Below are 16,864 nucleotides of genomic sequence, written 5' to 3'. Positions count from 1 at the left end.
TTAATACATGAAAAGTTCAATTAAATTAAAAATCCCAACAAAATGACTTTCTTAACTTCACTTTTTACCTATGGTAATATTTAAGTAATGGTTATAATATAGTCTCATTTTCTAGTCACCAAGTATCAATACTCATATCTATTTTCACATTAGTAACAGATATCGATCTATGTTGAAAATTTTAATAGACTATTTTGAAATTTACAATATAGGAAAAACGTATTACAGTTAAACGTATGCAAATTACGATCTTTGATCATTTGGAAGTTCATTATATTTCTGTTTGTTGAGTAATATATCCCGCTGATAAATTTAAGTCATGTCGTTTGAAAAACATTTTTCAAAAGATTTATTTTTAAAAAGAGAAATATTCATTTTTTTGCACAATAGTATGGAATTATTTATGACAAAAGTTCGTGTCAGTGCTTTCAGACCGTAACTAATATTCATCGCGGATTAGCATTCGGAACAATGTTATCTCAGAATATGTTGATTTGATTGGACAGTTCAAAGCCGCATAATAGCTTTAGTTCTTTCGAAGGCGATAGAGTAAATAGTACACAAAAACACGGGAGATAACTTATAGCCGTTATAACAATAAATGAAGACCTATTTAGATTTTGTTACAGGTAAAAATTGTCATTTTCGTTTCACAGGTGAAATAACACCTGACTTGGCATTATCATACTGTATGTTTCGTTTCGTAATTTAAAAGGCGGAGTATTTTCGTTGGATATTTTTGTCTTAATTTGTTATGAATGCAGATTATGGAAACTACAAAATTATAATCCATTTCGTAAACAAAAAGGTTAGATATTGACGCATTGTTAGTGACTTATAATATTTTGGATATTTTCTGTGTTGTGGAATGAATGATATTTGTATCCGTAACGTAAGTTTTCACGATTTATTTTTTCTAACATCCACTGTAGTTTGCTTTAGTGTTTGACAGTTTAAAATACTTTTATTTTTTTTAATGCATTTCTATTTTTTCCCTCTAACATCAAATGCAGTTTACTTTTGATTTGATAGTTTTAAACCCTAGAAAAAAATCAGGTCTTTTCTTAATTGGTAGAATTTATCTCCATCGAAAACAGCCGTGTCGCATGATTAAGGGAACTTAAATATCATATACACTGATTTTTATAAAATTATAAAAAGTGAGACCATGGACCGTTGATTCTCAATTTCAACTATCTCTCTATCACTTTTTCTAACATCCAATGTAGTTTGCAGTTTAGTGTTTGGCAGTTTTAATACTTGAAAATTTATTTTTACACATTTTCTAGAATTTATCTCAATTGAAACAGCCGTGTCGCTTGAATTATGGAACTTAAATGCCACATACACTGGTTGTTATAAAACATGAAAATTAAAACCATGGAACGTTCATTCTCACTGGCAACTATCTTTCTATCTCTCTTAAAATACTAATGATGGAATTTTCTAACAGTTTTTCCCCATATACCTTTTGTGAAATATTAAATAAGGTTAACTTTTGAACGAAGATTTTTTTTAACATTTAGTGCAAATTAAAGCCGATGTGGGCTTATTTCCAATGAGATAGCAACCAAAAGATAAAAAAAAAACACTAAAAGTTACAATTTCTGTTGACAATGCACGAAGACATGTAAGCTTTAGAATTTTCCAAAATATGTGTGATCGGTTTTAGCAAATTTATGTAAAGCCATACATTTTCAGTACAAGAGGGATGGGTAGACTGAAATTTAGCCTCACAATGGCCCTAAGTTTAGCTTCTGGTAGAGTGCAATATAAGCAGAGCCTGGCGGTCAACTTATATATAAATTGATTGATTGATTGGTGATTGTTTTACGCCGCCTCAGACTAATATATATCAGACTTATATATACAGAAATCATCGGTATAAGCAGACCCTTATTGGCTAATACAAACATTTCTGTGTCATTTGGTCTCTTGTGGAGAGTTGTCTCATTGGCAATCATACCACATCTTCTTTTTTATTACTACTTAATTTTAGAATATTAATAAAAGTTAAAAACCAGAAGTACTTTGTCACTATGGTGAAATAGTACTTATTCTTCTAATTATGGAACACGAACAGACCTACATGTAGGAAGATTTGCAATAGAGAGGTATATAAAAATGCTTAAGTTTTAGTTGAAGAAAAGACATATTAAGTTAGTATTAAGAATCTATGATCGAAACCAATGTTAAACTTGCATACACATTTTTTTTTATTCATTCGTTCATATATCAGATTTTTACAGTTCAACTCTCTACAAAATTTTAATTTTACAAATGTGTATGAAGAGGGAAAACACATATATTTAATAAACTCTTCAACACTAGAATAAGCAAATGAACTAGGCTCTTCCTTTGTAAGGAGGTCAATTAGAACTGAAGACCTGCATGCTTACACTATTATGATTATAATTGTTTCCCTAGCTGTATTGTTTATTGACAATATAGTATTTGTGGTAAAATAGTAAATAAAAGTCAATTTTTTAATTGAATCAGAAACCTGTAAAATTGGAATTTTAAAAATAGCAAACTTATTTGAATTAAAATATTCAAGATCTTATTCAAATAATATTTCATGACATCGTCTTGATTGTGCATGGAATATTTTGCAATATTTGCCACTGGACGTTACACAAAAGAAATCCTTCTTATACGCCGAAGGCTGTAGTCTTCATAGTTACATTGTAAAATATAATTTCCCCTTAAATGATCAAAGAACAGAAGAACATAAATTACATGTAAATTACATACAAAAACAGATCATGTCATTTCATTGAAACATCATAGAAATAGTTATATGTTTTACATGCGCATGTCATTCTTGTGATGTTTTAATATCCTATAGCCCACGAGAAATTAAAATATTACAATAAGTTACTTTAGTTTCATTATAAGTTAAAAAAAAAATGACACATTTTAAATATTCAATTTAATTACTTTTTAATTATTTCTATTTCACATTATCAGTTTAAATGTTCGTTAATATAATTTTGCAGGTGACCTGTTATGTCTGTTATATAAGTTAGGTTCCTGACCTTACTCAAAGTTAAGCATATTATTTCTTCGTCATAAATATAGTTATTGTATCGCTGATATGAACTAAATATTTTATAATATATGAAAAAAATAAAAAGCTCATAACTCACAATCTCAAACTTTTTCACATAAATTTGCTGAATGTCATAGACAGATAAAAAAACGAAATGAAAATCTTTAAGCATAAAATTTGTTCCTTTAAAATTATCATAAATATATGACACTATATTCATTATCTGAACCCTTTAAATTGGTATGATAATACTTTATTCCAGAAGCAATACAGCTTATAGGATACATACACATGATGATAATAATTTAAAATAGTAAAAGTTTAGGAAAAGTTGCAAAATATTAATCAAGACCCCCCCCCCCCCCCCCCCTTTTTTTCCACAAACACATATACTACAGTGATGGACTGGAAATATTATTTGTACACAGAAATCGTACAATACTTTATTTGTTCATTGTCATTTAATAAAATAAATATTTAGTGCTACATAAATAAACAACCTTAAGTAGTACTTTCCCACACAAAACCGTGACATGTGACGTATAGAACTGTCAGCCACAGTGTCGTGATTTTGTCACCTTTTTAAAAACTTGTCCATTTCATTATGTTAATTACCTTTTTACTAATAAGTCCATTATGTCAATAATCTCTTTGTTGTTGTGGAGTATTAGTTAAATAATAGGACTAATTACCTACACAGGTGAAGACAGGTATGTTAATTACAGGCTGGTTAACAAAAGTACTATACGATGAATAATGGGGTAACTATTTTTATGGTAATGTTGTACATATTTGTGTATAACACCGAAGATAACATTTATTAATAACTGTCAGTTATTTCATCAAAGACTTCAGTGCAGTTTATAAACAGAGACGTACACTTAGACAAAAATAATTGGATTTAAATATTTAATTAACTGAAAATGGATTTATTATATTTATAGGTAGGACGTTAATTAAGTCTTAAATTATACTTATAAATAATTTTTTTTTTAAAAGTATATGAATTATCTTAACTTTTTCAAAATCCCTGCGATTCTGAGTTTTTAAAGTAGATAATAGACAGTCTGCTTAGTAGACATTTAGATTTTATAGCAGATAAAAACATTATAGTGTAAATAAACCTTGACAATTTGCCCTATTGGTGGAGGATTGGTGATAGAACTGTAAATAGTTTACTGTAAAGGACCGTTTTAATATACTTGTGGATAGTTGTCTTTTACTCCGATTGTGGAAGTGTGTCTAGATTGGCAGAAGATAGTAAATGCCGATACAGATGTATCTTAGTATTTTAAGTCGCTGTGTTGCTGTCTTGTTGACTTATACCCAACAGCTATTATATTCATATTGAGATAATGAGATTATATTCATATATTGGTGAATAAAAAAGATTGAATAATTCACCGACCTTTCTTAATAAAAACTGCACCAAATAAATTACTCAAACTGCTTTAGTTTCAAAGAATTTCTCAAATATCAATAAACAGAAATATTTTAACAGTAAAATCAATATGCATGCTATGTTTAAAAAATAAGCAATTATTTCCTTGATTAAAATTTTGAATCTTTTCTTGTTGCGTTCATAGATTTGCGACTTTGAAACGAACGAACAAAACTTTTTAATTTAGATTCGCAAATAATAATAGAAATTTAAAGTTTTCTACTATTTCACATTAAACATTCACTATTTTCCCATCTGCTATTAAATACACATAATCTTTTCGCCAAATATTGAATATTTTCATTTTAAATTTTAAGCACGATTTATATCTTTTTCTATTGTATTTAAACAAAAAATCAATCACATTTCGCCCACAGATAAAACGAAGCTAATTTTATTTTGACAAAAGTTTAATATTTATGTCCAAATAGACCTAGTCAATTTATCAAAGTTTTTATTTTAAATATTTTAGGACTATTAGAAAAAACAACATTGATTGTAGATTTATACTTGGCCGGAATTATTTTTTAAAGTTTGCTTTCAAAATTAATATAATCAGAAGTATTTGATTGAAACGTTGCCAGTTTTATATAATTCCGCTTTTGGCATTGTCTTTTTAAGAAGTAGAAAGACTTACGTTAAACACCCTCTCACTGAAGTAAAAAAGGGACAACTTAGGGCTGCATTGAGAAAAACATATTTTTTAGAAATGCACGGTACAGAGGAACAAATAACCAGATACGTCAAGTTGTTCATAATAAAATATTTGTTACTGGACAACAAACAAACCTCAATCAATAATTGAGTTGAATATTTGCCAATTGTTTGCATGGTTTCAGTCTTACTGCCACCGGTCTTTTTTGCCGGTTTTTATAAAATCACGTGTCCTGGATGCTTGGTACCGTTTCATACACGAAACACCAAGAATAAGTAATACTGTAAATATGCAATACATTCAAGATAAATAATGGCAAAAAATCTCGGTTCTTTCGATACATATTTTAATTTCATTTTAATACATGCCGATTATTTAATTCACAAACACGCAATATCCCTTCTTTATAATTTTTACATGGAAAAGCGAGTGATTGGTTGTTGTGGATAAAGGGGGGTCGTCTTGCGTTTCGAACAATTCACCCCAAACACAAGTAGAATATAAAATGTAGTACAATACAAAAACAAAATGGAGACGACTTTCTGTGTATTTTCGTAATATACTGTATTTTTAGACACTGGGGTATCCTTAGTTATATTATTGTAAGATATCCTAGCTGTCGCCCTATATAAAAATTGGTTAATACAGTATTAGCTATGCATGGAGGGTCAAAAATCTTCTATGAACGTTTTGATAACACGATCGGCTTACAAAAACTAGTTCATGTAAGCCGATTTTCGCTAATCCTCCTGTGACATAGAACATACGACAAAGAATTGAAGCCACTGTTCTGAAAGATTATATCGTATTTACAAGAAGTTCTTATCAGATCATAAATACTTTTTATAAATAATCATTAGTTGTAGTTTTATGTATAATGCCTTTTACTTTTTCCATGGATTAAACCATTTAATAAGTAGTTTTTGAATAGAGTAAGAATACCCGACTAAATCTTTTAAGTCTACTACAAACAACAAATTTTAACAGATATTTTCGTTGTTTTCAGTCTTTCGGGTAAATATTTGAACAATTTACAATTTGCTTTGAATGATAATAAAACAATTGCTAATGTGTTTTAGCTACATAATTTTCAAAGGTCTGCTTCTTGGCGGACATTTTTTTCATTTACTTGAACAAGAGCTACACATCTAACTCCATTAAATGCTAACCGCGCAAGTAGCCGGTTATCAATGAATTGCTACATCGAAATGTGACAATAGCCAGAGGCCAAAATGTCCTTCTTCCACACTCTACTTTATCTGGCAACAGACAGGAGTGCTGTTTGTCTGGTACCAGATAAACATTGTGTTTTTCTTGTACTAGTTAGAAGTGCTGTTTGTCTGGTACCAGATAAACATTGTGTTTTTCTTGTACTAGTTAGAAGTGCTGTTTGTCTGGTACCAGGTACACATGGTGTTATTCTTGTACTAAATAGTAGTGGTGTTTATCTGGTTGCAGATATGAGCGGTTATGTCTGCGATTACAGACCGAAGTGATGTTTCTCTGGTACCAAATATGAGAGGTGTTTATATTTTAAAAGATATATGTTCATAATAGATCTTGGATAGTCTCTGTTAAATTTAATTCAATTTTTTCTTTACACTAGGTGTAAAGAGCATGAAATATTATATAGGTACTTGACTCTGAAGACAGTATATTGACCCTAGGATGTCTTTTTGTTTTTTTGTGTGTCTGCATTTCTGTCCAATTGTTGTTGACATCAAATCTCGTTTTATTCACATACATAAAACTGACAATTACAATTTCATACTGAAGTCTTTATTATGACTGATTTGGATCATTTTCACCATGTATTAAGTAAATTTGCAAGTATCTTGACGGATCCACATTGACCTGTCCGTACCCTAATATGTAAAAACATCTGTAAACTAAGATGTCTTTGGTTCTTTTTTGTGTAGCTTCATTTCTGTGTAATAGATGTTTACACCAAATATCCTTTATTCACATAATTATATAAATCTGACAATGACAATTTCATACTGAAGTCTTAATTGTGACTGATTTGGATCATTTTCACCATGTATTAAGTAAACTTGCAAGTATCTTGACGGATCCATATTGACCTCTTCATACCCTTATATGTAAAGACTACTGTAAACAGACAACATGTGTATAAATTTCATTAAAATCCGAGACTTTCTGTTGTCGACGTAACTGAATACGCTACTATTCATCATAAGTGTCAACTCAAGTCTTATTTAAACTTTTCCTATTGAAACCATTGCCTGATATCAATCTTTTAGATACATCCCCGAACAATAGATCTATACATTAGTTACAACCTTGGATCGCCTGACAAGGTACATAGATCTGCATACATACTATTTAAATCTGATATCAAGACAAATTTCAGTATTTTTATGACGGAGAGAACTTTTAGGTAGGCCATCGTCCGTAAATATCAAACGAGGACTTGTTGAGTAAAGACATTCACTATAGACTGTTCCTTTCTTTGATGTTATCTAATTAAGAACATCTGCTAGAACCTTACTACACCCTTAAAAACGTTCGTATTGCAAAGTCGATTTTATCTCATCACGTGAACAATTTTATATAATTCTATTGCAAGATCTCTTATGAGGAGACTTTTTTAGCACTGTGAAACATTACTTGCGGCTTTGCTCACATACTTCTAAAATTATCAACAAAATATTCAAGTAGCCGCATATTTTTTTTTAGAGTTAAATATTCTCCACATACGACGACTCCAAATTACAAACAACTTCCCGAGTTTTTAAATGTTCCCTGCGACTTTTCAATCATTTCCGGGTTTTAAAATGTTTAGGCATAATGTTTATGAGTTTTGAATAGCCACTTTGTATCTTCTTTCTCTTTATTCCTTATGATAATTCAACAATTTTCAAATCTTGATATGTTCCTTGTGGTCTTTGTATCATGAGTCTTGAAATGCTCCCCGTGTCTTTTTGGATCAATTCCGAGTTTTGAGAGGTTCCCTAAGCATGTTTAATTATGGACTCTTTCCAAATGTACCATGTTATTCTAGGTTATGTTAGTTTGTTCTGTCAAATCAAGTATAGTTGCTGACGTTTCGATGGTGAAAACATCTCTTAATTTTCTAGTTTAACCACAGAGTATTTAAACAACCTGCAAAATAGATTAATTCTGACAAACTATCTCTTTTCTGTTTGTTATTCTCGGTGCACCTTGGTAGTAGGAGGATTGTATATTTTGAATATTTTAGAAACCTCAAGTTAGTTTTATTTCTATACTGAAAGAACTGAGTAACGCAACACTTTTATTTTTTTTATTTAGTTGAGGACCTTTGAAAATTGGAGAACACAACTTTTGCGTCGTGACTTTGTTTTTCAAATCAATGTTTTTTTTTCAAAATTTTTAGATTTTGCCGATGGGGAGAATTTGAATTCAGTAAAAACCGAATACTTCGAATTAATCTGAAACAAAACGGAGAGTGCTATTACATAGTTGTAGTATAAATGATAGTAGACTCAGAAAGGCATATAGCTAACATCGCTTGGAATATATTCTTATGATAAAAGAGGGACGAAAGATACCAGAGGGACAGTCAAAAGAGGCAATACAGTTTTATGTGTATTGTTTTGTCTGTAGACTGCGTCTCGTTTTTTGTCTTTTTTAGTTTGTTTTCTGTCTTCTTTGACTTACTGTTTTCACCTTCTTCTTTCGTGTTTTCTCTACTCTTTTACAATGTGATAATATTTCTAAAAATTTGATCCTTAAAAATCATTAAACGTGTACATGAAAAAGTAATTGAAATGGACTCTTGTGGCAAATACCGCAAAGTCAGTACATAATGAAAGCATGCAGTACACAGTGAGAGTGCAGGTATAAATGCGAATATCTACTATTTGATCTAACCAGTGTTGTACAGTGAATATCAATATCCTGAAGAAGCTGCTCTGATTTTTTGAAGAGGAATGATAATCCGAACGTCTTTAATTGGTTCGGCATCCAACAGTAACAGATGACATTTCTGCTTCCTCCTGACAGAGTGTTAAAGTATTGATTTATTTCGACGAACGTTCTTAAGCTTTCTTTTTTAATATCCATTCTGTGTCGTGAAGAAGAAGCCATGTTCTGATGTCATTTATTGGCTTGTGATATTTGTAATTAACTCGTCTCTTTTTCCTTTGCAGCGTGAAATTGAGGTGCTATAGTTCTAATATTTACATATATTCAATGTAAAGAAAGGAATAAAGCTGTTTTTCCTGTGGTAAGTTTGATATTTTTTGGAAATTTTATCAACAAAAACATGAACTGGGTTGGATTGGGCAGAAGCAAGCCTTTATGAGCACAACTATAAGTACACAATATAGCACATATTAAAAATCACACGCATATGCAAACCAGTGAAATATCCAAAATGTTCCAAAACGGATCAGGAGGGTTCCACAGGAGAAAAAAGGGATACAGTAGTAAAAAAACATTACAAGTTGTTGGACATTATCCTCCACCGAATTGACCCTACAAACAGAAAACTGATCGCTAACGGCCTTGAATCATGAAGGATTTTTTTTGTATTACGAAATTTCGGAGGAGCAAGAAAAAATGACAGCAGCATGACACGTATATATAAACAGTGATAAATTGCACTATTTTCGTAAAATTAAAGAAAAAAAAATCAACTACATCGATTTAATAGATGGAGATTAAGTATCAGATTAGAGTGAATTTACATTAATCATTTTTTTAGTTATCAGAAATACTATCATGTTGCAAAACACAATTTTCTTTTACATGTAATTTATCATAAGAAATGCATGACGGTGGGAGGTCTGTCATTGTGGGTTCCAAAACTCGGAATCCTATTAAGAAACAAATCTCTGATAATCTGATGATTAAAAATATTCATGTTAATAATAAGTAACAGTTCCACCATGTTTTAAATGGCGGTAAATGGAAGACATTACGAGAAGAAATAGATCCGTCTTCCATGTGACAGTACCCTGTCAAATGTGATTGTGTTGTACAACTTATATTACTACAATTTCCTTTTTACCTTCGTAAGCCACCATTAATTTAATGTGTTCGTAAACCATGCGTGAATTTTATGTAGAAAAAGTAATTTAAAGTTGGATTTTTGTGTTGTATATATAAGGTTACGTATTAAAGTAAGGACTTTTTATTACTTTACTTTCAATAGGAATTTGAAAGTTATTTTTCCCCGTTTCATCTTTTGACATTACAAGTAAAATAGAATATAAATACAATATAAAGTAAAACAGCAGATGTAACCACCATGGATTGTTTTAAAGGTTTGCTGTACTTTTTTCATCACTTGCAAATTCCATAACAATAAAACCATTTGAATCGTCTAGATATCTCTTTATGAAATTGTGTTGCATCATATAATTTTTATGAGTCTTTTTTAGTTGAAGATGTAAAGGATGCGTTAGCGTTTTGATTCTTTTTCTAAGCGAATTACAAAAAACCGAAAATTTAATTTACTGTTGCATATCATTTACTTTCCTCGCCAATTTTTCAGAGGGGATAAGCAAGGCAAATGGCATTCATAAGCTCTTACTTAACCCTTTGACAACAACAATGTTTTATTTAAATGTAGCTAGCAACTGTGGAATTGAAGTAGATGTTACACGAGATTATACCCCAACCCCAATATATGGGTCACTCTAATTACTCCTTAATATCATGTTTAGATTCGACGACGAGGGGGGGAGGAGGGTTAACGACCTTGACTACCAATGAGGTTCTTGCACAGATGCAACCATGCATGGAAGTAATATATTGTATGTTACTACCATGATGCATTTATGCATATACTATGGGTAAAGTATACCCTTCTATCCCCCTTTAAAGATGGCAGCCTGGTCATCAACCGAGTCATCAACATAGCATTAATTAATGAATCCTAGGAGACTGTATACTTACGCGCCTGATTTCTTTTGACATAACAAAATGGTGTCAACTTACTGAAATTGACTTATTATGATGCGATACATAAAACATTGTTTTGATGTAAATCTCGCGGGATGAATATGTTACGAGAGTTCTTATCCAGCTTAGCAGAATGGTTTCTGTCAATAAAACGTCATTAACAAATCAGATGTGACTTCTGAATATTTATATTACTCCAATGGGAGATTTTCCTGGACGTATCCAATGATTGATAACTAATATGAAATAGCATAATTTTCTCCATCTCGTTGTGTGTATTTATGAGGTATAGAGCCCTTTCCTATTACATTTCGGATGCAATAATTGAATCAAATTGACCCGAAATTTTTTGTTGTTAATTAGACTGAGGTCCCATAATGCAGGGTACATGATGGAAGCAATTTGAATGTTATTTCAGATCTATACGTGTTCCAAAAGATTTTCCAGAATTTCTATCTCTGATTGTATATACCCGGTTGCCTAGGATGGAAAAGAACATAAATAAATAAACCCTTTTCATTGGTTCACGTTCTTTTAGAATTTGTTTCGTAATTACAGCGTCCTCAAAGATAATAACAGAACCAATAAGAACTCAAAATCAATGTTCCCACAATGCATCACCATTTTTGAAAATTTCCAATTACGTTAAGGCATTAAGTGTGGAAACATTGACTAGGTTTGAAGTATTTAAAGTATGAGAAGTATTTCTTCACAATTCATATCCATTCCAAACCCATATATAACAGTTCCTATTGAATTTAATCAGATTATTCAGTAATGGATGAATCTTGCTTTCTAAATATAAAGAAATCATTTGGGATTAAAATTAACAATTTTGGGATTAGTGATCTAAATAAAACATAGTTACTTCATCTAACGGTTGAAAAGGTCTCTAACAATGAAGAGTTATTGACGTATTAAACATCGAGCTTGGTTTCAATAGCTTTTACATACAGAACAGTAATGAACTACACCGTGATTCACAGCCGGAGATTTTCCATTTCTATTCCGTAATAGATTTCACTTTTGTACCCGGCAAATTCATTGAACCTGAATTATCTGAAAAGTGTTTTTTTCTAATGTACTTGATTTGTAAAGAACATGCTGAGTGCTCGGGTCATATCGACTTAAGACAGAAAAATGGTATATGTATTAGAATTTCCTGTTGGAACACTTGGTTTTAGTTTTGTTTTAGACGGACTTGTTAAACGGACATTACCCGCATGGAAGATTGACTGATAGACCGATTAAACATTAACCTAACTTTTTATCTAAATAACTAGCAAACTGATATACTCTATATTTGAGACTATTATACTAACGGGATTAGAATCTCGTAGGTGTTTCTTTGCGATATTACCTAATTACCGGTCTCCACGAGATATAACGAGACTTGCGCTGATTTGGAGAGGATGGTGTCAACGTCTATACTTTAAAAGCTCTATACCACAAAACCTAACATTACTGATAGAATTTTAGGAAATAGCGTTGACTAATATTATAAAATTTAATTATAAAAAGGTGAATCGTGAATGAAAGTAATGAACATATTTTCAGTGTGTCATAAAACTTCATCATCATAAAAAACTATGAATAATAACATTAAATTAGTTTCTTTGTCAAAGCGAAGAGGACTATTGTAACATGTGGTTATAAAATAAGAAGTCAGAAGATTGACAAAGTACGACCATTTGTTTGTGTAGTATAGGGATCTTATTGAGGTTTTTTGTCATTAAATTGAAAACTATAGTCAATCACCTCTGTAGATATTAAACGTCCAACCAATGTGGTGCCTTTTTGTCTTTTGGTGGGAATAGTTATAAACTTTGTAATATAGACATTTATTTCTATTGCCATTGGGCGTTAAGGCAATAAGAATCAAATTATAAAACAAAATAAATATATGAAAAACGTCACTGCCTAATGAACCAGATTTTAATATAAATGAAAAAAATATAATGTAAGGCTAGAGTATAACAAATCATTTTTTTTTAAGTACTATATTGACAATATAACTCTTCCATGGTTATATGAATGTAAAGTATATAATAAATGATTAACGAAATTGTAAATTATTTTCAGACTCCAATTAGTGAGGGAATCATGAATTTTCAATTTCCTCGTGCTTGTTTTGTAAAATTGACACCGTACAAGCAACATGCTTTTAATGCATTTATTTTTCGCAGTTTGCAATCATCCATTGAGACGTAGTATTCAGCTTTTTAATTTATTTTAAGTGAATGGCAGATACAAATTCCTTTTCCAGAGCATGATTACTTTTTCAAACCTGCTTTATACCCTTTAACCCTGAAAATTAATTGGCACAGTGCGAATTATTCAGCACTGATTCAAATTCGTAGCTTTTTTCACATTTTTTTGTGTTTGCACTCAAGGCAAAGTTTGCTGGTTGATTTTCTTAATTAAGCCAATTTAATGTGACATTTTGACAGGCTGCCTTCTTTGTTACCAACCTCGAGACGTCAAAACGTGACTTGTAATAAAACCGTATAAAATGCTAATTCCAAAGACAGATTCCTTAGCTAATTCTAGAAGGATTTCCTTAACACAACCAGCCATCTGCTTCTGTGTAGACATTTCCATGGAGAACTGTCATTTCAAAGACGCGAAATTATGCAACTGAAGATCTTCATTTAGCATGATCGGAAGATAGAATATCTTTGCATCCTTCCTCAGTACGACATCACATAGAATATAATTATCGATAATTGTTTTACGGTGTTACCGTTAATTTCAAATTAAAACGTTTCAATGAAGTGGAAAGAAATCTCTTACACGAATCAAATCATCATCTTTATGGCGCACGTATTACCGGTATTATGCAACGTGCTCAGAACTGACGATAAGAAACATATATAATTTAACTTCTGTAAAATTGAGCCATGAAATTATGATAGAACAACGACGATATCAAAGCAAGTTAGTCTAGTATCTTTGGTGAGATTTTATCAATCTTTAATTGTCTGGTCAACATTCGAACCATTCCTGATGAAGGTAAATCCAGATACATGTATTGAAAGCTGAGATTGAAAGCTACTTAATCAATATATCTGACTTTGATTCACACGTGAGTCCTGGCTCATTGAACGACGATCAATATAAATGAAAGTGTCTTCAGTTATTCATTTTTTATTCTGACAATAAGTTTTCATTTCGATAATTATCAGTTGTCAAACTTTAGAAAATTTCTGACATGCATTCAACGGATAAAAACTCAATAATATATATATAACTTGTAAATTCAAAATTTAAGTTGATTGCACAATTTTTATTTTGCATTGTAATCTTTACGGCTGTCATATATTAAGGCGAGTCTATAATAGCCGTCACATACGTTTCATTGAAGATGTGTTTTAAATAAACAGTTCTGATTTCAAAGAATCAAAAGATTTGCAATATTTAATATGGTATGAGTGTTCAAATTTGAGGAATATAACTAGTGATGTTTTCAATAAGCACAAATATTTCAATTATAAAATTTATTTACTAACTGTAATTGATTTTATGTAAATTTGAACTACTAATGACCTATTTATCTATTTTAACACATGAAAGGTAATCCTTCTTTTGTGTCATAGGCTATATCTCTTTTGAGTTCGGAAAGCCTTGGGACTTATCATCGAAAAATAATCTGAAAAGTGGTAATTGAATTTTCGCACCTAAATTGTGAATGTCTATCTAACAAAGTTTACGAACATTTGCTAAAAAGTTATTACTGGCGAAATGGCGTTGAATGGTAATTGTTTCCACGGAAATTGTATCAATATCTCTGTCAGGCGGTGATTTATGACAGACATAGTGAATAATGGCGTAGAGGTAATCGAAGAGAATTAGAAATTTTAAGTTAGCCTATGGTCAAATACGTTCATAAAAATTAATACCAAGAGTTAATAGCTTTCAGAGGAAGTTTTTTCGATACAGATAGTTTTATGGGAGATAATTAAAGTATAACAAAGGAAAACAATTATTTTGGACACAAAAGTGGTCAACTGGGATAAAGGAAGAGAGTGAGAATGAAAAGAATGTTTCCGGATACACATACATATCTAAGAGCACTTATTGTTCTCAGCAGACATAACTAAAGATTGATTTGTGGTTATTTAAAGGTTTTGAAAATGAGATGGGACAGGTAATTGTCTCTGAAAACAATTTTCCTTACTTATGCTCAGTGTAACTCATGATATGTATTTATGTATTTAATTACCCCATTTTTCCGATTTTAAAACCCTATTGGGATTTTGAAGATTTGGGGTTTTTCACTTTTTTTTCAAAAGTTGTTTATCAAATTATGTCTCCCATAACATCTATCAGTTAGTCCTGGATTCGACCCGGTTTTGTCTGTATAGAATAAGAATTGTTGTTCGCCAAATTAGAGCTCAAAGAGAACATACAAATTAAATATAAACAAAAAGTTGACAATTAAACCCTGACAAGGAATACATTATTCAAAATCTTAAAATTCAGTTGAGATATACTTCGCCCATTTCTTATCAGTTCGGACAATAATTACCTCAATATCGAGCTGTCCATCATTTATCACTGATTAACTTGTCATTTTACAAAAAGACATTAATATATACATAATCTACATTGTATTATTTACTGCCGACCCCCCTAAGGTGTCATGTACAACATCTTGATATTCAAAGGTTAAGACAGGTCTTATCGCCCTCTCGATAACCAATAAAATATAATAACTTGCACCCCGCGGAGCGATAGCGAGGTAGGGGTTAATATAAAGATGATAGCACTTTGAAATTACCAATAAACTATCTCTCCACGAGCACCTGCTCGATTGATGGTGAAGAAGAAGCATATTTTGCATAGATTTGGTTTTCTAGTCATTTTTAAAATGAATAAACAGATCGTTTCAATTATTAATGCGAAAAAGACAAAGTGTGAACTGTTGGCAATATTCACATACATGTAACAACTTTGAATCAGTTAAGCTAAAATGAATAGGTTATTTTTTTATTCTAAAAAAATGGACGGCAAAATCATAACCACTGCAATACATATTTAGTGAACCGCTCGCATTTTAATAGCCTTTGCTAAGATATAAAATGGTATTTTCATTTTTCCCAATGTAATAAAAAATGGAAAGATAACATCTGTCAAGTAAAAAAATAATGAAATTTGATGTCTATTTTTTATGATTAAGTTTCGTTTGATCGTACCTTTACCGTTTAAAGTATCCATGTATTTACTTGAAAGCACGTTTTCATAGTTCAGTTGTTGTCAATAAACGGAAGGACAGTCGCTTGGGGCAAGGTAAAAAGTTATAGATGCTTGTGAATTCGACATATATCATTTTATAGCTGAGGACCCAAAAGCTACAAATTCTATGCACGTAACATGTTTTTAACTTATTTCTATTTATTAAATGTACCTTTTGTTATTCTCCTAAGCGAAAGAAAAAAGTGGGATGCTTGATTTTTAAAAGCTTGTTTAACCCCAACAACATGTCCATGTGCCTAATTCTAGTCGGCAATCTTTTTAGTGGTTCCATAAGTATTATTGTTGTAGTCTTTTGAACATTTTGGAACTGGTTGCAGACCTTTTGTTGTGTGAGGGTGTGGATGGGAGTTTAATAATAGAGAATAATGGCCTAAAATATTAAAAGTATACAGAAATGAAGGACCTCCCATCTAGATCCTCTTGTCTGTCTCAGGACGTACAGTGATTTTGTGATTGGTATAGATATTGTGTATAATTGAAAACATGAATGGTGTCTAACTAGGTTGAAATTAGGGGATACCCTATTTGGCTCAGTCGGTTAGAGCAC

General features: G+C 31.1%; 1 protein-coding gene across 6 annotated transcripts in view; it reads left to right on the top strand.

The window, feature by feature from the left end:
- The window catches only part of LOC127721937 (uncharacterized), a 57,521-nt gene that overhangs the window by 28,340 nt on the left and 12,317 nt on the right, over nt 1-16,864 (top strand). For 2 of the 6 annotated variants that reach the window (XM_052228783.1, XM_052228780.1), the window contains exon 2: nt 9,303-9,379. The gene's annotated coding sequence lies outside the window, so the exon portion shown is untranslated. The other 4 variants (XM_052228779.1, XM_052228778.1, XM_052228777.1 and 1 more) reach the window with 4 other exon arrangements.

Source organism: Mytilus californianus, unplaced genomic scaffold (genome assembly GCF_021869535.1).
Source record: "Mytilus californianus isolate M0D057914Y unplaced genomic scaffold, xbMytCali1.0.p SCAF_12, whole genome shotgun sequence".
Lineage (NCBI taxonomy): Eukaryota > Metazoa > Mollusca > Bivalvia > Mytilida > Mytilidae > Mytilus > Mytilus californianus.
The sequence above is the reverse complement of the archived record's forward strand: the minus strand, read 5'-3'. Positions and strand labels throughout refer to the sequence as shown.